This window comes from Pelodiscus sinensis, chromosome 1, assembly GCF_052426305.1.
Source record: "Pelodiscus sinensis isolate ZL-2025 chromosome 1, ASM5242630v1, whole genome shotgun sequence".
NCBI classification, from domain to species: domain Eukaryota; kingdom Metazoa; phylum Chordata; order Testudines; family Trionychidae; genus Pelodiscus; species Pelodiscus sinensis.
In genome coordinates, this window is record NC_143052.1 from 221,518,992 (window position 1) to 221,541,187 (window position 22,196).

At 41.6% G+C, this 22,196-nt stretch overlaps 1 protein-coding gene across 4 annotated transcripts in view; it reads right to left on the reverse strand.

Moving 5' to 3' along the window:
• Positions 1-22,196, reverse strand: part of TBL1X (transducin beta like 1 X-linked) — a 287,997-nt gene that overhangs the window by 108,377 nt on the left and 157,424 nt on the right. For 3 of the 4 annotated variants that reach the window (XM_075915224.2, XM_075915214.2, XM_075915246.2), the window contains one exon: positions 12,754-12,861. The exons of the other annotated variant lie outside the window; for it this stretch is intronic. The gene's annotated coding sequence lies outside the window, so the exon portion shown is untranslated. The remainder of the gene's footprint in view (positions 1-12,753; positions 12,862-22,196) is intronic. 4 annotated transcript variants of the gene reach the window in all.

Below are 22,196 nucleotides of genomic sequence, written 5' to 3' on the forward strand. Positions count from 1 at the left end.
GTAGGTGCCGCTGCCATGGCCATGTGGCCAGAAGAACCACTGCCACAGCCACGCAGACCAGGTCCAGCCCCGGAGACTGCCACGGCCCTGTGGCCTGGGGCTGGCATAAGAGGCTAGAGGCACCACTGCTGCAGTCATGTAGTCCAAGGCCGGACCTGGAACGCATGGCCCAGGTGTCACTGAGGACCCTCAGACCCAGCGCTACCTCCTCTCACTGCAGCCTAATCTGCTGCAGGGAGGAGGGAGTGCTCTCCAGTGGCTGCGCACGGTACGCGGGGTGGGGCTGAGCCTCCACTTGCCTCTGGGAGCCACAGGTTACTGACCCCTGAGTTAGGGGACAGGGCCTAGAACTGCCTCAAGGTCCGGATCCACCCTGCAATGAGGCTTTTGCCTACCCTTGTTATAGACTCTGATCAAGTCTGCCCTTAAACTTCTCTTTGATATGCTAAACAGATCAAACTCCTTGAAACTCTCACTATAAAGGCACATTTTTCAACCATTTAATCATTCTTGTGAATCTTCACTGAACCCTCTCCAAAGTATAATATATTGAAATGTGAACAATAGAACTGGACACAGTGTTCCAGTAATGATCATACCCATGCCAAATACAAAGGTAATAAAAGAAGATCCCTACTCCTCTTTAATATTCCCGTCTATACATCCAAAGATGCATTACTCTTTTAGCCATGGTATTGCCTTGTGAGCTCATGTTTAGCTATTTAAGATATACAAATTACAATGTTGAATTCCTTAGTGAAACTACATGCCTATTCCTGGGTTTCCAGGCCCTGCCAGGTCTTTGTTGGTTTTGACAGAGTATGAAACGGCTTGATGCAGACTTTCCTCCAGAGAGGAAAGCTAGTCACTCAGCAAATCCGAGTTTCTCAATTCAGCTCTCCTCAGGCCACACCGTGGCAAATAAAAACTAAAGCAAGCTGGGATTTTCAAAAGCACTCATCATTAAATTAGTAACTCTGTTCCCACTTACGTAAATGGGAGTTTTATTACATATTTCAAGGAAAGCACAAGTCAGCCAATGTTAAGCATGTCTGAAAAATTGTACCATAAAGTTATACGAGTGGAAGGGGGAAAAGGGTATTTTAATTCAATGCCATTTCTACACTATCCTTATTTCTCCCCAAAAACTCTCACTACTGCTATTACCAGTGCAGGAAAAGCTCTAGTGCAGATGAGGTATCAACTTTTTAATAGTCACTGTGTCATACAGACCCATTCACACCTGGTTTTGATGTTTGAGAAATTAAAATACCAGCAGGCTAGTCTTATGAGTCCTACCACCATTGCAATCACAGGCAAGTCACAGAGGGTACGTCTACACTACAACGTTAATTTGAACTAACTTAGTTCAAATTAGTTAATTCGAACTAAGCTAATTCGAACTAACGCGTCTAGAACTAAAAACTAGTTTAAGTGGACCCTGAACCGGGCTTAAGGATGTCCGGAAGCAGTGCCGGCAGGGCATCAGAGGAACCCGACCCCCACCCCGGACAGACAGTTCTCAGGGGTGCCCCGCTTGCAAAGCAGTCCTGGCTTGGAGTGCCCGGAGTACCCACACTGGGCACATCACAGCACTCGGCCATCAGACCGGCTGCACTTGCTGCAGGCTGCCATCTGGGGAGAGAGGGCAACTGGGGGGCTGCAGGAGAGCTTCCACCCCCAGAAGCCTGCAGAGCCAGCCCAGTCCTCCCCATCGGGGGCTCGTGCCCCATTCCTCCCTCACCTCCTTCCACTTACCCTTCCCTAGCCCCTTTTCTTGATGTACAAAATAAAGGACAATCGTGTTCAAAAATGGAATCTGTCTTTATTGAACAAAACTGGGGGAGACTGGGAAAAGGAGGTGGGAGAGGGGAAGAGAGAGGCTGGGAGAGGGGAGGGCAACTAACATGATCAGGGGTTGGGAACAGGTCCCATATGAAGAGAGGCTAAAGAGACTGGGACTTTTCAGCTTAGAAAAGAGGAGACGGAGGGGGGACAGGATAGAGGTCTCTAAAAGCAGGAGTTGGGTGGAGAGGGTGCATACAGAAAAGTTCTTCATTAGTTCCCATAAAGAAGGACTAGAGAACACCAAAGGAAAGGAATGGGTAGCAGGCTTCAAACTAGTAACAGAAAGTTGTTCTTCACAAAGCAAAGAGTCAATCTGTGGAACTCCTTGCTGCAGGAGGCTGTGAAGGCTAGAACTAGAACAGAGTTTAAAGGGACGTGAGATCAAGTCATGGAGGTTGGGTCCATGGAGAGCTATTAGCCAGGGAGTAGGAGTGGTGTCCCTGCCCAAGGTTTGTGGAAGGCTGGAGAGGGATGGCACGAGACAAATGGCTTGGTCACTGTCTTCGGTCCATCCCCTCCAAGGTTCCTAGGGTTGGCCGCTGTTGGCAGACAGGCTACTGGGCTAGATGGACCTTTGGTCTGACCCAGGACGGCCATTGTAAGCTCAGGGCTCAGGGTCGGGGGTCTCAGTGGACCCCCTTGATTTTCATGCACACCTGCTCCTGGGTGGCCAGGCTGGCAGCTCTCCTGCCCTAGACGGACACTTTCCTGTGCCTAGTGCGGAGATCGTGGATGAAGTCTACGATGTCCGCAATAGCCCAGGCGGGTGCCTGCCTCTTGCGGTCCCGGGCAAGCTCCCGGGAGCCGCCAGCCTGGTCCCGGGAAGAGGGGGAGGGCTGGGAGGCATCGGGTGGCTGGCTCGATCCGTGCCAGGTGCAGGGTCTGCTGGCTGGGTGCTGGCAGGCTTGCACTTGGCACGGGCACCGTAGCCAGCCTGTGCCCCTTTAAGGGCAGGGGGGCAATAGAGTTTCCCTGGTGTTGGCCAGAGTGGCCACCAGGGAAACCTAGGGAGGGCTAGCCTCCCACTAGTTCGAATTAAAGGGCTACACACCCCTTAATTCGAACTAGCTAGTTCGAACTAGGCTTAATCCTCGTAAAATGAGGATTACCTAGTTCGAACTAAGCGCTCCGCTAGTTCGAATTAAGTTCGAACTAGCGAAGCGCTAGTGTAGCGCCTATGAAAGTTAGTTCGAACTAACGTCCGTTAGTTTGAACTAACTCTGTAGTGTAGACATACCCATAGAGAGTAGCAGTGACCTGGGGCTGAGGTAGACCGTGATACTGTCTCACAATCAATAAAATAATGTTATGAACAAACCAAGTTGATTACATTTTACCCAACATTTTTAAAACTATTACATACTTTGACAAACGTAGACACAAATAATAACTATGTGGATTGATACGGATACATTGGAACTAATTCATTATCTGAAGGTTTAAAAAGAGGCAGTTAATTCATAGCATTTTCTACTGCAAGTAGCTGATTCAATGGATAACCAGTTTCAATTTTGTTGCGGGGGAGAGGGCATACATGAAGACGTGCACATGTGTACACTTGTAACCAGTTTAGTAAATCTATTCAGGAGCGCCTAAATATATATCATTCTTTTAGTGCCACTTGTCACAGTAACTCACCATATCCTAAAAGGGGCTTTGTACCTTAGTACCAAAATACAGGAGGGGTAGAAAACTGCTGAGAGGAATCCTGACTTCAGTGAAGCCAGTGGAAGACTTGCCATTGACTTCAATGGAGCCAGGATTTCACCAATAATCTCTGAAGATTATATATTATAGTATAAACTCTTCAGAGTGGATTTCTGTTAGGGAAGTTAGATAGCGTGTAATTGAAAATTCGGGTAACCGCATGACATTTCAGTGGTTACATGACTATTTGATAGTCTCCAGGAGCAGGGCCAGGAGCCAATGCATGCCAGCCCCACTCTTGAGGAACCCCCTGCCGTCCCACACTGCTGCCTCTGTATTAGAAGCAGCAGCACAGGGTAATAGGCAGGAGCCAATCTATGAGAGGATCCAGTTTAAAAAGCAGATTCCTGAGCAGACCAGCTGTGCAGGCTGGCACAACCCATGTTCACAGGGGTCCGAGCTCCCCATGGACAGTGGCTGCTTTGTGGCAGCTTCCCCAGCCCACCACCTACTCCCCACACTAAGTGCCTCTGCACTACGGAGTTGGTGCTGGAGGAGAACTGGCTTTGCTCCCTTCATTACCACCTGCCTGTTCCCCTGTCTCCCTCGGGAGGAGGCAGCAAGGCGGGGGGGGGGGGGGAGACAGGAAGAGGCAGGTCCACAGAGCTGCCACACGTGAGGAGCTTGCTTACAAACTGCCTCCCTGCGTGTATCAGTTCCGGGGGAAGTGGGGAGAGAAGGAGAGTTGGATCCAGTGCTCGTGGGAAGCCGGCTTTTAAACCAATTTCTCATGGGAACCCACTCCCCGTCTCCTCTTGCTGCCTCTGATACAGATGCAGCGGGGGGAGGAAGGGTGTTCGTGTGTGTGCATGTAGTCAACAAGATTAACGAATAAACTCAGGCTTATCGGTTAATCGTGTTGTTGTCCACACATTGACATCCCTAATTTCTACGCTTCTTGCCCATGGATATATCTATAAGTCATACTGATATCAATTTTCCGCATCTCTTCTGTAAAGCCACACTTTATTATGACAGTGTAAAACAGGATTTTCCTTTAAATATGTGAACCCTTAATTGAAACCTAAAGTCGATAACACTTCTCTCTAAATTTCAGCACATGATTTTTTTTAAAAAAAGATTGATTGGAATAATTAAATAAACCCAGACAGATGAGACTGTTAGAGGGAGAAAAAGATTGTTTTAAATTTCCTTGATCAGAGAGGCACAGCCCTGTTATAAAAGAGGGCTCATAAAATTGATTACTCTGTTTATTAGGTCTGCAAGGAGACTAGATAAAAAGGAAATTAATTTGAATTTGTGTATGCACCAGTTGAGCTGAGCTTACTTAAATTGATTTAAGCAGACTGTAAATACAATTGATGTTTACAGAGCTTTGGCACATTTGCTAATTTACTCTGTATGCTATATAGTAACCACAACAAAACTTTAACCACATTAATTATTTAAGGATACAAATTAAAAATGCAGTGTTTTATTACAGTGAATACATTATTTGCATTCAACCCCCATTTTGTTTCTCAGTAGATAACAGCTACAGCACCCTAAACCTCCGCCTTTTAATCAGAGATCATAAAAGGAATCAGAAAATGTAAAATTAGGTTCTCTTTATAGAGGAGAGGTCTGAATGTAATGTTACTCTTGTGATGGGAATCAGTTTCTCCAGGCCTACCAGTCCAAACCATAACCTGCCACTAGCTAGCCCAGCTCGCTCAGTTCTACCCTGTACTATTTCACTTGACCAAGTCACTGTAATCACCTTTATGAAATAAAAGACTTAAGAGTAGGATACTTCATCATGAAGTTCAGTGAATTTGGACAGAGAAGTATATAATTTCACGTGCAGATACAAGTAGCTTGTTAAATAGAACAATTTTGTTTTTTAAAGTGGCATATTTTTTACAAGAGCTGTATACTTGGATTGTAAAGATCCAGACATAGATTTTGGGTATGTAAGTGCAAGGGAGGAATTCAAAAAGTAATAGGTTTTTTGTTCAGAGATAAAAATACAATTCTGGTGTTATCATTTATCAACTTGTATTCAATAATTACTATCTTCAACTACCTTGTGAGGATTTTCATCTGATGTTTGATTTATGGCTTTTACCTTACTTGCAATGCAACTGTAAAGAAAACAATCATAGAATCATAGAATCATAGGACTGGAAGAGATCTCAGGAGGTCATCAAATCCAGCCCCTTTTCCAAAGCAGGACCAACCCTAACTAAACCATCCTATATTCCTTTTTTTTAAATCAAATTAGTTATAATAGTGAGATTTAAGAGTAAGGCCCTACCAAATTCATTTTTTAATCCTTTTTGGTCAATTTCATGGTCACAGGATTTTAAAAATTATAAAGTTCACGATTTCAGATATTTACATCTGAAGTTTCATGATGTAACTGTAGGGATCCTCGTCCACAGGGTTTTGGGGGAATTTCAAGACTTTTGTAGGGGGCAGCCAGAGAACACCAATGGCTGATCAGGAGCCCAAGGTAGTGTTACCGCCATCAGCATTTAGAAGTAAGAATGGTTTGGTATAAAATTGCCACCCTTATTGCTGCATTGCTGTGTTTAGACCTGGGCCTTCAGCCAGCAGCCTCCCTCTCTAGATACCCAGATCTGAAGGTAGCACAGAAGGGTGGTAATACTGCAACCTCCCTATAACAATTTTGTAACCACCCTACAATCTCCTTCTGGATCAGGACCCCCCCACTTCCTGCCCCCACCGTTTGAGCTGACCTCCACCTCCCCAGTTTGAGCTGATCTTCACCATGATATCTGTATAGTACAGAGTAAAAATACACAAAAACAGATTTCATGGTTTATGACACATTTTACGTGGCCATGAATATGGTAGGTCCCTACTTAATGTACAGTAATCTATATGAATGTTCGAAAGCTTCAAGGGGTAGCCGAGTTAGTCTGTACGGGATAAACTCCGGTTATCTGAAGAAGTGGGCTGTGCCCACGAAAGCTCATGATACCATCTACATGTTTCGTTAGACTATATGAATGTGTTATGTATCTGTATAGGTACTGTATATTTGTACACACGCTCACACACAGAGTATGTATGCATACTTGGACTGTGTAGTAGTATGATCAGCATCATGTTCTTCCATTAAAATAGGCAGCTGAGATAGCGTTCATTCATAGGAAAGTCTGTTCCTCTGGCATAATTTTCACATTACTGAATTTATATGTAGGCCCACCTACTCAATCACAAGTACCTCTTTAACAGAATCCATATTTCAGACCCTTACATTTAGATCATACACTCTTTTGCCTTCCTGTTCTCTTTCCTGGTCCCCTCCCCTTAATAGTTCTGCAAATCAGGTCAGTTTACAAAACATATTATGTAAAGACAGATGAACATGACTAATCAAATTCAAAAACGCAATAGAGAAAATATAATCCACGGAATAATCAAGTCTGGGAAAGGAAGAGAGAGGAACTCAAAGCAGTCCTAATTGGAAACCAAAAAAGACCTTTAAAATGTCAAAAGGAAAATCCATTTTAAACTGTGGTTTTAATAACCTCTGATCAAAATATTTATATTGCCACTCTCACGCCGTTGAGTGATTGTTTTCAATTCCCATCCTGATCTCTGTTCAAAAGATAAATAATGCAGTGCACTCACATGAAATTTTTTAGCTTGAATTTAGGAAGGAAAACCTTTAACAAAGGCTAGGTTTACAGGACAGCATAGTTCAGAATAAGGGTGTTTGAAATGAATGCATATTTGCCGGCTGCTCTGTTGCTCCTCCTGGAGGTCACTGCAGACGAACTAAAGAATAATTTGTGTAAATGACATCCTCTTAGACAGGACTAAGTTAATGAAAACTAGGTCTCTTTTAGCAAAATCCACATGGGAGAATTACAGAGCAGCACTTTCACACACACCTTTGTAGTCCAAACTTCAGGGCTGTGTAGTCAGGTTCTAAGATATCTATGGAACACTGTATAGAGAGATGGGCACCACACAGCCCATGGGGGCTACATGTAGCCCACCAGAATAATCTTGACTGCGGGCCATGAGACATTTTGCTGACATTGACCATCTGCAGGGACTGTCTCTTGCAGCTCCCAATATCCATGGTTCTCTGTTCCCGGCCAATTGGAGCTGTGGGAAGTAGGGGCCAGCACATCTCTGCAGACCCTCCTCTTGCACTCCCATTGGCCAGGAACACTGAACTGTGGCCAAACCCATCCCAGGGGACCAGAGCAGGCTTCCCCCAAGGCCCAGCAAAGACTCTCATCCAGTGTTCCCTCTAAGGTGCACAGCAGCACAGGTGATTAATCAGCCCCGACCAGTCAGTCAGCTTTGCCCACAGAGCCTGAGCCTCTGACTGGGTGGGGCAGATCTTCCCTGGTCTGCGGTGTTGAGATCCTAAGCATAGGCCTATAGTATCTGTGCCTCAATCTTGGTCTGAGGTTAACAAATTATTTCACAACTCACAAGTGATTGGTATGTTGAATTCTGGATTCTGATGAGCCCTACAAATCAAATAGAGTGTAAGAAACAGTATTGCTAAGTCACAGTGTTCAAAAATCACGAGCCATTCCCCCATCATGAGCTTAGCTTTAAACATCATGAACTTTCTAAAAATAATGCAGTAATACAGATCTCTGTATTTTCAAACTTTTCTCCATAATTACTTTTAAATTTTAATTAAAATTGAGACTGTCAGGTAATAACTTGATTCCAGTACGTGGGGCTTTAAGAAAAAACACCTTATAACCCAAGATGAATGATAAAAATGAAGTAAGATGTTGGCAATAGGAATAATAGGATTTCTTTCTTTTTTTTTCCTATCTCTTCAGTGCAATTCACAGGAATAAAAAAAAGTTTGTCTAATAGAAATGTTCAAATTCTAACCAATTATCTTTTTATGGTAGGTAGTTGGGTGCTTGAAGAAAATATTGATTCATTAATACTTCATGAATAAACATCTTTCAACAAGTTTTTGGCCATGGGGTTGCATGAGAAGTATTAATAGATGGAGTGTCACAGGATATACTTCTGAAATAATTGAAAATGATGAAAGTTAAACAGTACCTATTTTTAATGTTTTTTTGTTTTTTTTTCCAAAAGTTCACACAAGCAGTTAATTATTTTCCAGCCAGAGAACGGAAACAATGTAATGTGACTTACGTGAGTAACACATATAGGCTGTGTCTACACTGGCACCCTTTTCCGTAAAAGGGATGCTAATGAGACACTTCGGAATTGCAAATTCCGCGGGGGATTTAAATATCCCCCGCGGCATTTGCATGAACATGGCTGCCGCTTTTTTCCGGCTCAGGGTTTTGCCGGAGAAAAGCGCCAGTCTAGACGGGATCTTGCAGAAAATAAACCCTTTTCTGGAAGATCCTTTATTCCTACTTTCAAGAGATCTGTATTATTACATTATTTACTTTCAAGTAGGAATAAGGGATCTTCCGGAAAAGGGTTTATTTTCCACAAGATCTCGTCTAGACTGGCGCTTTTCTCCGGCAAAACCCCGAGCCGAAAAAAAGCGGCAGCCATGTTCATGCAAATGCCACGGGGGATATTTAAATCCCCCGCAGAATTTGCAATTCCGAAGTGTCTCATTAGCATCCCTTTTACGGAAAAGGGTGCCAGTGTAGACACAGCCATAATGAATAATGAATATTTGGTAGCCGAAGTGCATAGTTCATGAACTGTCCCATAGGATTTAAATTATTTATTGAAACTCACTGACAAATACATTTTCAGAAATCAAAAACAGTTTATGAATGGTTTGTTAGCTATAAAGGTACTACATTCATAATGAATGTATGTATTATCATTATTGCAAATGAGTAAATTGACGATTTGTATTTCTTCATGTTTATACAGACATGAATGACTGGACTATTAAATCAAGTTGTCTCTATGATTTTGGACAACTGCTTCCCTCGCTGCCAAACCATAGCAAAGGTAATGTTCCAAATAAATAAAACAAACAAGCCAACAACAAACCTTATTATTCTTTGTTTTTAAAAAGTGAGATTCCTAAGTAACAGCAGTGCATTAACATTGTCACATAACTTACAAAACTGAAACACTTAAAAACAAGACAATAGTTAATTGCATGATAAATCTTAACCACCTGTATAACATAACCTTTTTTACCAAGTACACAGACATGCACATGTCATTAGAACAACCTTAACTCTGACCTACAATGAACTATTTTCTTCATTAATCTCAAAGCAAACAGAAAAGACAGCTGAAAATGTATCAAAATATTTACACTCCTTCTCTCTTTCTCTGTTTATATATACTGGTGAGCATAACTTAAGTCCATGAATGAACATAATTTTACTGTGTTACATATTTTTGCTATTAAACTCATATGCAACATTCTAACAGTATTTAAGAAACAACAACAAAAATCTAGTATTAACTGACATCATTGTAAAATCTTTATTAGTTACTACCTCTAAAAAGAACATATGTATCAGCATTAAGGTATCAAGATAATATGTTAAAATTAAATAATAATCTAGAGAAGTGGGAATTTGTGAGTACTGTTTGACGTTTTAAGAATTGAGCACATCATCTTATATTTGTTATGCCACTTCCTGCAAGCCTTATTCTGACCTACTTACTTGAAACATCCATCTGTTATGGGTCTGGGCCTTTAGCCCCATCTCGAATGAGGTGGGGATCCACCGCACCACACATCAGATATAATTTATTTAGGAAGGAGGGTTTTTGGGGGGGCATTTAGAGTGGGGAAGAGAGGCAGAGGTAGCATTTTATACTAACACATAATTATCTGTATTAGATTTATTGATAATTCAGAACCCAGGATCTTGAATGCATATGGGTCTATATACTAGGGCTGCGTCTAGACTGGCAAGATTTTGTGCAAATACTTTTAACGGAAAAGTTTTTCCGTTAAAAGTATTTGCCCAAGACAGTGTCTACACTGGCATGGATGCTTTTGTGCAAAAGACATCTTTTGCGCAAAAGCATCCATGCCAGTGTAGATGTTCTCTTGCGCAAGAAAGCTCCTATGGCCATTTTAGCCATCAGGCTTTCTTGCGCAAGAAATTAACTTGGCTGTCTACACTGGCTCTCTTGCACAAGAATACTTGCGCAAGAGGGCTTATCCCTGAGTGGGAGTGTCGGAGTATTTGCGCAAGAACCACTGATTTTGTACAGTACAAAGTCAGTGTTCTTGCGTAAAATCTTGCTGCCTGTTTACACTGGTTGCGAGTTTTTGCGCAAAAGCAACTGCTTTTGCGCAAAATCTTGCCAGTCTAGATGCAGCCTAGGAGGGGTATGGGTAAGATGCAGTAAAAGACCAGCAAGTCAAGCCAGAGATCAAAATCAGTTATTCCATAAACATCTGTCTATAATATGTGGAAAGAATAATTGTGCAGTGAAGGACTTAAACTGGGCAAACATATGCAGCAGGTTTCACAAGACCAGTAAAAAAAAAATATCATTAGCTTCTAAAAGCTATAGGTGATAATTTTTATCATACTTATTGATGCACTTTTGCATCATTAACAATTTTACCATTTCTAACTAGGCCCATTAATCTTTTCTATGATTTTGTTCAAAATTTACTTAATTCTTTAATTCTTTATTGTCCCTAGACCTGGCAGTCATGGATTTTTTTCTGATGTCCTTAGTTTCTTTTTCAATATTCTGTATTTTATAACTTATAATTTATATACAGTTATATCTATTTCCTTCTTTTTTCCATTCGTTATATGTAATTTTTCTAATTGCTGCCTTTACTCAACTTAACCAGAATGGGCTTTTATCCAAACTTTTCTCTTTCTTGAATTTGGGAATTATTGCTTTTTGACCTTTAAACTACTTTTAAAGAATTTTATTTTAATTCACATTTTTCTGTTCAGATTTTTCTTCTCAGTGTATTTAACTCATGATTTCTCTCATGTTTGGGAAATTAACCCTTTTGAAGAATCAAGCGTATATATTATCCACTGTGTGCCCATATTGAATGTGATTGGGTTTTGATCTCTGGTTCCTGGGCAACTACGAACTTCTAAGATAATGACTAATTAGTCTTATCCATGACATTGAAATCCAAAATAGATTTACCTCATGTTGAGTGCAATACCCCAAGGGGAAAAAAAGAGAGGAAAAAAAACGGGGAAAAAAAAAATCTCTGGACAATGGTGAAAACAGAATAAGCTATCTCAGAATAAAGGGGATGTTTCAGAAAGTTTATAAAATAGCTACAATCACGGTGTTCCCCAGAAGCTAGAGATGATGAGCCAGCAACACTGATGTTGAAAAGTAACCAGCTGATGCTTAATAAAGAGTTGCTTGAGAGCTAGTTAGAATTCCCCGAATGTATGAACCACTGTGCTGCATAGGATAGCTAATCCTTTGCTTCTGTAAAAAGAGTGAGCCAACGTGTTTGTGGTAAGGATTAGCGTTGTATGTAAAGATCTTGATCTTCCCTTTTAATAAAGTTATGCAGGCCTTTTCTCCAAATGTATCTTTAAGGCCTTGATCTACGTGTTCCCTCGTGGGATTCTATCAGTATAGAAGAAGAGCCAAAATATAACCAAGAATTCTACACCAGATCATTGACAAAGTGCCCTGAAGGCTGTAGTTAGCATAACTCCCAACCCCACAGGCAGATGTATGACCTCTTGGAAAGCATTGTGCAAACATTTTGATACTATACCCAGCAAACTGGAAATTCTCCAGAACACATTCAGACAGATCTCATGCAGAAAGGAAAACATTTTTGCCAATAATTTTGTAAAGTCTCTAGCCTAATGTAAATGGGTAGACGGTTCTAAAAAATTGTAAGAAAATTAATACACTTTTTAACAGAGGGTATCTGAGAGTAGATTCTTTCTATAGCAAAGATTATTCCAGAGCAGTTAGCTAACACAGAATCCACTTATCAGTGATCGCTTCCTTTTTTGCCCCCTTTTATTTTCTGGCAATTTTTATCATTTGGAGAAGTTTATAAAAAGGAATTTCAAGAAAATGACTAATGATATTTATAGATCTTTTATCAAATAAGACTGAGGGGGTTTGGACTGCTTCAGTTTTGAGTGATGGTGCAAGTGGAGACTTAACAATGGAACTATTTCTAAAAAATGCAGGTGTTATCTTGTTGTCTTCCTACTCTATGTGAAAGATTTAGGCCAGCAGAGAAACATCTGAACGGGGGAGGGGGAATCACATTCTCAAGGTAAGTCCATTTCTGGAACTGCTTTGGATTACCTGGTCGTGAAACCTTTGAGCTGCTGAATGCTGCTCCTCGCAGGCTGCTGTCGAGAGTCTGGGGGGTTGAGTTACCATTGAGATCACCACATCCGACAGTTGATAAGTCTGGAATGAGAGGCAGAGAGACCCAGTCAGACCGGGTTGCATGACCTCAAAGGAGGAGCATTTGACAGTTTTCCTCTTGGCCTTCTCCAGTTTATCAACCTTTTTTAATCAACCTCCGAGGTGGGAGGCTTATTTGAACTATGTGGGAATACAGTTGTGATAGAAAAAGGTATAAAAACAAGACACACAAGGACTCATGCTGTTCAATTGTTACATGTCTGAATATGAGGCAGGGTGTAGGAATTCAGGAAGCTAACAGAAGCCTCAAGATAACCTGGACTGGAGTTCAAAATTCTGCCATTTCATTGGGCACCTGTCCAAGTCTACTTGCAGCTGAATAGAATGCAGACAATTCATTTCACCCTACTCCAAGCAGAGTTTTTCCCTATGCTGGTAATTTCCAGAACATTTAAGTTTACTTTGTGCCATATAAGTGGGAGAAAAATAGCTTAGTAAACCACAGCATCTCTTCCCCAGTCTTTCTGGGAAGGTCAGGTTGGAAATCTTTATGGAATCAAACATGAGAGGTGCGCCACAGTTTTTATATCCACAAGAGCCTGTTTCCTGAAGAGACTTTGTGTTCTTCCTGGGGAGCCTTATTTCAGATCTCCCCTCTGGGACAGCCTCCATGTGCCTAACTTACCTGATTTCGCCCCCAACATACATTTCACCCACATCTCTTCTGCCCAGCTTATGTCCCATATTCTTTCTAATAAAACAATAAAATGTATCAAGGTGAAATGACTTGAATGTCTTTCTGAGTTATATTCCTCTCCAAAGACTGCCAATAGCTCATAGAACCACACATTCACCACATTTTTAAGGAAATGTTTAATTTCTCGATCAATTTATAAAATAATGTATTCATTCCCTGGCTCAGCTATGTGGCGCTGCCCCTGTAGAACGCCGCCTCCACATTTCAAAGGGGCAAGCTGTGGAGCTCGGGATCAGCTGGGGTCTCCCTAGCTGATCCTGGGCTCCGTGTGGCATTTCCCTAGAACTCCCGGGATCCATGGTTTTGAAATGCTCAAGAGCTCCCGCTGGGGACATAAGAACATTGTTGTACATTTCAAAGCAGGCACCCACATGCAGCCATCCCTGGGTTGTATGCAGAGTTCTGCATTCCTCCTTTGAAATGTACAAGAGCCCCTGCTGGGGCTCTTGTACATTTCAAAGGAGGAATGCGGAACTGCCTATCGACTAGTTGATGGAAATTCCATTGACTACTCAACTAGTCAATTAACCGCATTTTAACATTCCTTGTTGTGTGACTACATATTTATTGCTCTCCATTCTTATTATACTCATAAATTTGTCAAACTAAGGTTTCTTACAAATGTTGGTGCACTGTATCATTGCCTGCTTTTATCAATAGCTTTCTCAAATATACCATCAGCAAAGCAACAGAACCATTTAAAGGCCATTCATCTTTTCACTTTTGTTATATAGGATTAGGTATTAAGTATTGTTATTGTTGTTGTTATTGCTGCTATTCAAGGCAATAGACTTGATAGGGTGGATCCCCTAGCCCAAGGGTGGGCAATAATTTTCGCAGGAGAGTTACTTCATGAATTTTGGTACATGGTTGTGGGCCGGCTCTGGGTCTCCAGAAGAGGAGGGGCTTCAGGCAGAAGGAGTGAGGCTACAGGCTACAGAGAGTGTCTAGACTACATTGTTTTTTTCGAAAAACAAATGCCCTTCTTTTTTAAAGAACTTTACCTGTGTCCACACTGCAATTGTGTGCTTTTGAAATTAAATTGAAAGAATGCAGGTTTTTTTTCTGACATTGCAAACCTCAAATTATGAGGAAGAACGCCTTTTTCGAAAGAGCTCTTTCGAAAAAAAGCATGTGTGGACGCAGAACAAGGACATTTTTCGAAAGAAAAGGCAATCAAAAAAACCACTGGTGCCCTGGTGGACATTCTGTGAATAGCAATCAGGGCTTTCTTTCGAGAGAGCGTCAATGCAGTCTGGATGTCCTCTTTTGAAAAAGCAGATCGCTTTTCCAATCCGGTTTTGAGGTCTGGATGCTCTCTTTCGAAAGAAGCTTGCAGTCTAGACGTACCCAGAGAAAGACAAAGAGAGTGTGAAAGAGAAAAACTTTGAGTGTGAGAAACAGGCTTTGTGACACAGATTGTGTGTGCGCGGCAGTGTGCACGTGACAGTGACAGTGTGTGTGGCACAGAGACAGGATGGCACAGACTGGGGTGTGAGACAGTGATACAGAGAATGTGTGTGCTGGCTGCTGCTGGGAAAGTTTCTGAGAGAAGCCATACAGTCTCTTTAAGGGAAATCTGTCCTGCTCTGTTGTCTCCCCACTCCCCACTCCTCCGGGTCACTTATCATCCACATTTCAGATTGGAGCAGCTCCGCTGACTGTGTCTCCCTCTCCCTAACCCCTGCTCTGCAGAGATGGGATACTGGGCAGAGGAATACCTCTCCCCTCTCCCTTCCAACCTACCCCCTCCTTCGCACAGCTAGCAGGAAAATCCTGGGAGAAGCTTGACTGCAGGACTGAGCAAGGTGGGGGGAGGGGCAGCTGAACACATCACTGGCTGTAAGTATTCATGCTCTGCTAATCAGCTGGGTGGGCTGGATCCGCTCCCCAGGACTGATTTTGCCTACCCCATCTGAGCCCATGTAGTGTTTTGCAGATTCCAAGGGGGTTTGTCTATACTGGATTGGTCTTACAGATTAATATTGTCAGCAACACATATTGATAAATGCACATCCGAGCTTTTGCTGGAAAAGAAGGGTTATTGTTGTAACACCTCAGCCATATTACCAATTCCATTTGGGATCCAAATGTTGCCAGTTCTATAAAAAGTCAAGAGGCTATTTATTTTTTGATGTGAGAGCAAGTAGAACAGTCATAATTCAAGGATATTAGCAGACGGCCAGAGACCTTCATCTCTCTTTAGTTCTATAAATAATTCATGTACCCAAGTTATATTAACCCTTTTCCTGCATCTTATTTATGGATACCCGAATAAAAAAAAATCAAAGTGCTAATCCCAAGATAATGGTTTGGTTTTGTATTTTGATCATTGCAGTTCGAACTGCAATGTATTTGCAGTAAAGTAGATGCAGTGAAATTGGATATGTAGTAATGCATTATAGGAATCTTATGGAGAAGATTCAGTGGACTCCTGGAAAGCAAAAGACTGATCCTGCAGCTTTGCTGTTAGTGGTAATGTTTTCATGGACAATATTACTGCAGGATCAGGTGCCATATCAAGGGAATAGAATTCAAGATGTTAGTAGTAGTACTGGTTGAGAGAAACACACAGCCCAGGAGGAGGGAGGATCCTGTGTTCTTGGTATTAAGGACTTCAGCAGCTCCACTGGGAGCTGCAAGGCTCCGTGCCTATGGACGCTTCGATAAACAAAATGTCTCACAGCCCACCAGCAGCTTACATGGGTGGGTCTGTGACCCAACTGCATTAGATGTTATAATGATCCCTTTTGGCCTTAAATGCTATGAATCTATGAACTGCCTATGGACAGAAACTATAGTCTTCCCTTGTGCTCAGGACACTGGATTGCGTAACAAGGCATGGGTTCAATTGCTTGCTCTGCCAAAGACTTGTACTGTGTCCTTGGACAAGTCATTTAATCTCCATTCCATTCTAAATAGGTTCTTATGCTGCACACATCACCTTAGTATTTAAGCCCCTTCCAACAGTGCATTAAGTAACATATCTAACATCTGTCATGCATTTGTTCTTTCATTCTCTCCAGAGGGGAAGTAAATGAGTGCAGGCAGTGGCATGGTGTGTTTTGGAATATTTTTTGTAATAGTCACCAACTTACAACGCCATATATCTCAACACAGGCACCTTTTTTCCTAACACACTCTGTGCCTTCTCTTTCACTCTTGGCCAATCTTCTCAACTAGATGGTGAACTCTTCGAGGCAGAGATCATTTACTAGGTTTGGTCTTGTGCCTAGCGCAATAGGGTCTTTGTCTAAGTTGGCATCCAGCTATCTAGTAGCACAGGCCAGAGGTTCACAACTTTTTATACGTTTCTATCTGCATACTAACCTGCTGTAATGTATCATCTTATTTTTGGCACCCAGGCCAGAGTATACTGGCATCTCCTTTTACAACAAAATAATAATAATTTTAAAAAGAAATGCTTGAAATGTTAGCTTTAACTGCCACACATGGTCATACAACAATAGCCTGGAAGTTTTATATTTTTTCTGCTTAAAGACAGCTATCAAGGGGATGGCTTTAACTCTTTTTTGTGTCATTATTACATCTGGGCTGTGCCTAGACTGGCAAGTTTTCCTGCAAAAGCTTGCCAGATGTCTACACTGGCCGCTTGAATTTCCGCAAGAACACTGACTTCCTACTGTCTGAAATCAGTGCTTCTTGCAGAAATACTATGCTGCTCCCATTCGGGCAAAAGTTCTTTTGCGCAAAAGGGCCAGTGTAGACAGCTCAGATTTCTTTTGCGCAAAAAATGCCCCGATCGGGGCTTTTTTGTGCAAAAGCGCATCTAGATTGGCACGGACGCTTTTCCGCAAAAAGTGCTTTTGCAGAAAAGCGTCCATGCCAATCTAGACGCTCTTTTCCGCAAATGCTTTTAACGGAAAACTTTTCTGTTTAAAGCATTTGTGGAAAATCATGCCAATCTAGACGTAGCCCTGGTGTGGCTAGAATGCCAAAGAAATGTTGTTTGTAACAACAACGAAGAAGAGCAGTTCTAATACACCTCCCATACTCTGTAATCATATTTCTGATGCTTGTGGTTTAGAATTAGATGTTGTACCATTCCTAAAAATATGAAAATCAGCTATCCCAATATGCTTAGGAATGTCTGTCAACTACCATCTTTCTTAATCTTTAGTTCACATTTATAACACAATGCTGGTGTGTCATGCAAAACAACAAATTGGAAGACAAGGGATGACATCTTGGTCCCACTGAAATGTATAAAAAAATTCCCATAGAATCCAGGATTTCATCTAACAATTTTAACTTTTTGCTATAAACAAGGAAACAAAGTTTATAAACCCTACTGTACAAGTTTGTGTGAAGACATCGGTTTTATTTCTCTGTTCTTTCCCTATGGCCCTCATAGACATAAAAAGTTGTTTTGGTTTTAAGTATAAAGAGGGATTTGGGGGTGGGGGAGATGGTATCACTGGCTTAGATCTAGCAAAACACAAGCAGCATTGCACGTAATACATTACAATTAAAAAAAATCATCATTGTATCTACATCCATATTAGATATTCACATCCTAGACCCAATTCAGCAGAAATCTCTATTTGGGCCAAACAGTTAGGTGGGCCTTTAATCTAGAAGTCAGTGCAGTTAAATCCACTTGCTGCAAGTCTGAATTCATTTCTGTCCATACATATTCAGAAGTCAAAGGTGAGTACATACACAGGTTAGGTGCCTACACTCATTCAAAAATGAGTAAAATTCAGTATATAACCTGCCTAGGCCCTTTTGTATATCCCATTGGGCACCTGTTTGCATCTTTACATGCCTAAATCCTTTTGTAAATCTGGCCTTATGTTGCAGAACACCATTTAAACATAATGTTGGCACAGTTTCCAACCAAAGCATTTTCTTACCTGGCTTGACCAGCCAGCATAGACAGGGCAAATCAGGTGTCAGTTTTATTGGCATTGTGTTTAAATACATTTTTCCAAGAACTGTTTCTTAATGCCATTATGTTATGAAGGTCTAGGTTATATTGCCAGCAATGGATTTTACTTTATGTTATATATAAAGTTTGGCCGGCCACTTTCAGTTGTATGCAAAACTATACAAGCCTTTTAGGAGGGATTTAATTTCCAGTCTCTAGAAAAGACATGCAGTCTACCTAACACATGAAATAAATGTTTTGTATCCTTTCAAAGTGATGAACAGCTTTAATATTTTTAAACAGTCCCTGAGGGGTAACCTTTAGTACTTATACAAAACCCAGAATATATGGCAAACTGCAGGATACCATCGATAAATATGCCACAATCTAGCCAAATAAAAAAACCAAGCTATCTTGTCTGAAAGATGCTTTAAAAATATATGAAGCGATTCCTAAAAAGCATATAAATCAAAAAGACTAAACGTGCTGCCATCTGCAAAAGTTGCTGACAGTGATTTGGGTTTTTAATTTCTTTTTTGGATTAATATTTTACATAGACCCGCCCCAGCACTGCTAAAACGCAGCCACTTCTGGAACACAGGCAACTACCATCTTGCACCCAGCATATCTGGGTGGAAGTTTTGGCAATGCCTACTCTGACACAAAGGGCATTGCTTCTACCCAGGCTAGACAAGAGCTGGGTTTTTAACATATCAACAACCCCCTTTCACCCTTAAATTGAATGCATAGCATTCAATTTATTTACCTGAAAAAAATGAACAGCTAGCTCAATTATTCATGAATGTCTGTGCGTTTAGGTTCTTATACTGCCTCATAACCATAGCATCTGAGCCTCTAACTGCTGAATGGAAATGCTCTAAATGGAAACTTAGCATGCAGAAAGCTCAGGCATTAATGTATATCACACTAGCTTGCTCCACACAAAAACGTCACGTGGATCCTGTTACCACTCACTATGGCTAGGTCTACATTAGGGGATAAGTTCGAATTAAGATACACAACTCCAGCTGGAGTTGAAGTATCTTAAATTGAATTTTGGTGCCATCCACACAGCGGGAGGTCGATGGGAGCACACTCTCCCTTTGACTTCCCTTACTCCTTTTAGGAGCAGGACTATTTTTACTAGACCTGCTAATTCCAACCCCCAGGAGATCAACTGCAGCAACTCTGATCTTCTCTGTAAGTGCAGGCATGTCAAACTGGCATTTGGAGGGCCTCATGTGGCCCGATAGAAACTTTTTGCATACCGCCAGAACATTTTAATAAAAGAATGAAGTGCAGGTCGCGGGCCATACGGAGCACGTAGCCGAGTGCCTGCTTGCAGCCGGCTAGGCCACTCTGCGCCACAGCAACTGCTTACGGCTGTCCAGGCTGCTCTGCGCGTGCACTCACGGCCGGCTGGGTGCTCAAAGATGGCTGCTGTGCTCACGCCACCCCAGCACCTTAGGTGGCAATAGCAACTCCAGGACCCAGATATTAGGTTGGGGGGGGGGGGCTGGGAGAGCCTGGCTCTGGGGGAGGAGGGAGGTATTAGGTTGGGGGGGCTGGCTCTGGGGGAGGAGGAAGGCATTAGGTTGGGGGGGCTGGGAATGCCTGGCTCTGGGGTAGGGGAGAGGCATTAGGTTGGGGGGGCCTGGCTCTAGGGGAGTGAAGGGGGATTGGGTTAGAATGGGGATATGGGAGTGCCTGGCTCTGGGGGAGAGGAAGGGGTTATTTTGTTAATATTTTGTTTTTTATTTATTTATTCCCAAATAAAATCACAAAATGTACATTAATTTTATATCAATATGCCAATTTTTTGCAATTGCATGAATAATTAATTATATCTTTATGAAAAATCTCAAACTTACAAAATATCTGAAATGTTCACAGAAGCCTGTTCTGTTTGATTAACCATGGTCTATACTTGTTTTTATTTCAACAAAACAAGTTATGTATCACATACAAATGTTTAAAGTACCTTAAATTTGTATTTAAATACAAAATTATGTAAATTAATTTAAACATTATTTAATATGAGCAAATAACAATTTTACACATCAAATTATTGTAATATTATAAAATCTACCTAGAAGCGAGGTGTCTGGGTATTGGCACCTTCTGCCTGGCACTTAAACATTTTTTTTTTTGCTCGACAAAGTATCTGGGCACCCTAGGTGGCCCTGAAAACTATCAGTTTTCAGTTGTGTGGCCCTCAGTAGGCTTTGAGTTTGACATGCCTGCTGTAGTGTATACATGGCCTATAATTTCTGTGATGTGCTTTGAAAGAGAAGGTCAATGTGCACAACAGAATTTTCAGTGTGGTAGCAGGGTCTATACCTCCAGTCAGTGTGCAGCATGCTGACGTGTTCTACATCCACATGCAAATCATGCTCTCATTTGCATATCTTCTTCCAATTCTTTTCCTGGAAGAGGTTTTTCCGATATTTGGTCACACGAAGTTTATAGGGGCTTTTGAAAGAGGTTTTTTTCCCTACATTTGGCCCTGTGTAGATGGGCCAAATATCAGAAAAACCTCTTCTGGGACAAGAATAGAAAGAAGACATGCAAATGAGAATGCGATTTGCATACCTCCTTTCGAACTACCCCTCTTCCCTTGCAGTGTAGCCATACCCTTTCTGGGCTTTAAGTCTCCATGTAGACAAACCCTGAGTCATGCATTTATTAAGTTGGAAGGATGTTTTGACTTAGTTCAGACTGAGGAGACGTTCAAAATCATCAGGTGAAACAGGCAACATAAAATAGCTATGAGTCAGCTAGATAAAAACAAATCACAAGATCAACTTTGAGACCATTAATTACAGCAAGATTGGACAAAAGTGTCCCGCCAGAAGCAGGTTAAAAGGAAAAATACCTTTAACATGCTAGACTTATTCTTGAGGACAAGAAGTGATGAATTGGTATCACGGGCCCACCATACAGAAATAATGTAGTCTCTCTTTTCCATTTACAGTTGAGAGTATTATTATTTATGTTGCAATTATATGATTGATGTTTCAGAATTCTGTGCTGTATTATTCAGCTAAGGTGTCAAAAGAGCCTTGCTGAGGTAGAGGCAGATGTGTCTAATACAGAGAAAGCTGACAGCTGTAATTCCACTGCCAATGAGGGGCCTTTCTGACTTTCATCTGAACAGCTTCTCTCAAAGGTAGGAGATGCGTGCAATTAACAGTATCAATGCCACAACATTGCCATATCTTGAACCAGTCAGGCTTTCCTATTCTAACCCCTCTTTACACAAGAACCCCATAGGACCTAAATACCCATCGGTATTCACGATCCTAAAGAGTGACACGGTCCTAACTGCAGAGTCTTTTCTAAATACTTATTTTGCTCAACACTGTGTCCATATAGAGATGTCGTACGCCCAGCCTTCTCTTGCCTGTGCTACATCTTGATGTAGTAAATATTGTATCTGTTGTAGCACATAATAATTTGTCAGGAAAGATAATAAATGACATTATTTGGAAAGCTAGGACTTCTAGTAATAACAAACCTGAATCTGGGAAGGATTTGGGTGTCTGGAGGTAACTGAGGGAGACACTAAAATCATGAAATGTTCTGATTGACAGGAAAATATTACAAAAAGTATTTTTGGCAGCACAAGGGTCAAGTTGCCTACCAAAAATAAACAAACATACAAAACAAAACAAAATCCAGAAAGATCCAGAGTGAATTTGGTCTCCAATGGAGGAAGAGAATATGAGA